This window comes from Pinus tabuliformis, chromosome 9, assembly GCF_031772625.1.
Source record: "Pinus tabuliformis cultivar Carrire ecotype Pingquan chromosome 9, CPIR1, whole genome shotgun sequence".
Lineage (NCBI taxonomy): Eukaryota > Viridiplantae > Streptophyta > Pinopsida > Pinales > Pinaceae > Pinus > Pinus tabuliformis.
Window position 1 is genome coordinate 618,593,410 of NC_142307.1, and position 2,150 is coordinate 618,595,559.

Sequence of the window (2,150 nt, forward strand, 5' to 3'; positions counted from 1 at the left end):
GCTTTGCGGTGAACCAACTGAGTCCAGCTATGGTTCAGCCTACCAAGCTGTTTTGGAAGGCAGTGAAGCATGTGCTGAGATACCTCAGAGGCACATCTTAGTTTGGATTGTGGTACATACGGACAGAGGGAGTGAAGCTTCAGGGCTTCACAGATGCGGATTGGCTAGGGAGTCCATCAGACAGGAAGAGCACTTCTGGAGGAATCTTCAACCTTGGTTCAGCTGCAGTTTCCTAGTACAACAGGAAACAGAGATCAGTTGCACTTAGCTCAACAGAGGTTGAATACATGGCTGCTAGTCAGGCTACATGTGAGGCCATTTGGATGTCGAAGATTCTAGTGGGATTGTTTGGTTAGAGGATGGATCCTACATTGATCTACTGTGATAATCAGAGTTGCATCAAACTCTCTTAGAATCTAGTTTTTCATGACAGGTCCAAGCACATAGATATACGGTATCATCATCTTCGAGACTGTGTGATTAAGAGGATCATGTTGTTGCTGTATGTTTCGACTGAGGAACAGGATGCAGATATTTTGACAAAGGCATTGTAAAAATGCAAGTTTGAGTTCCACAAAGACAGGATTGGGTTTACTGATAATCCCTTTCTTGTTGAGAGGGAGTGTTGAAGATAGCAACAAGAAATGCTAAAAATAGAAAATGCTAAAAATAACACTGCTAAAAATAGAACTGCTATAAATAGTAGTTTCGTCCAGTGTTGAACTTAGCTATATTGGATGAAAAGTGAAAGTGCTAAAAATAACATTTCAGATGGATTCCTATTTTAGTCAGTCCCTGGACTAAACATAGGAAGTAAAATTCGAATTTGAACTTAACAGCTGTTTGAAAATAAATTAATTAATTCACCATGAGTTAATTAGTTGAGAAAATTCAAACATGAAGTCTATGTGAGGACATGCAACAATTTCTCCATTAATTGAGGAATTTATCCATCAGTTAAAGAGATAAGGATGAGTTCTATATTGAGTAGTAATTAGTTGGCTCAGTTAACTGAGTCAAGTCCAGTTATATTTGATTTAAACAGTTTGTTTAAATTAAGTAAGTTCAGTTAGTTAATGCATGCTTGCATATAACTGTTGTTCTTTAGATAACTGAATATTCTCTCATGGATAACTCATGCATGTCAGTTCAGACAGAGAACCAGTTGAGTTCAGATAGTGGGACAGTGTACTATTAGTTGCTAGGATATCTTAGGTGAATATTCCTTGCATGGAGAAGGATTTCCTTCCAAGAGAATTACATGATATAGGAGCTTGGACGACTTGATTAGCATATATATTTGTCTATACAGTCTATGAGCTTCATTATCTGATTACAGAGAGAGCAGGAAAGCTTTTGAGCTGATTCTTTTTGTAACTTGGAAAGGATTTCCACTTGTATGATAATACAGAGTTGGGGTTTTATGCTTTGGCTTTCCCCTGGTTATATCTTCTGTGTTATGTGTTATTGATTTCTTCTTATCAGTTATATGTGTTCTTATTGATGTTGCTCAATTCAATTAAGCTTTTGCTAAATTGTTTGTAGAAGTAGATCAAGTATTTTGCTTTAGTATATTGCATTATCAGGTGATCTACAGGTGGGAATTTCTACAATCTCAGATGCTTGCACATAAGCTTGGAGGGAGCATCTAGGGTTTCTGAAGTAGATCAGATAGTTTTTGTCCTGAGACACTCACACAGTGTGGTCTAGGGTGCGACTATGCAGTCCAAGTCGCTTTCATAGTAGAAGGAAGGGATCAACTAGGGGTTTGGAGAAATTATGTGTATGTTTGTCCCCATATGCACACATATAATCTTCTAGGGAGCGTCCAGATCAGACACAGTCACTTTCACACAAGGGATAAGGGAGCCAGCAGGAAGTTTCAATCACTCGTAGTCTGCCTTTTTGGGAGGGTCCAGGTTCTTGATCTAGGGTTTGACAGTTACCTTCAGTTGTCTTCAGTAGTCTGATGGATAAAGGGTTTCTCTCTGCTATTCTGTAGTTTTAAAATATGCTTCAATTTTCTAAATCTCTACTGCAAGTTTGTGTATTGGGCTCATTGTACTCTCTACTTAATCATTTGATGATGATCTAAGAAGAAGAAGGATTTGTAAGGGTTTTCCTCACAGTGGGTTTTTGTCTTGGTCTCA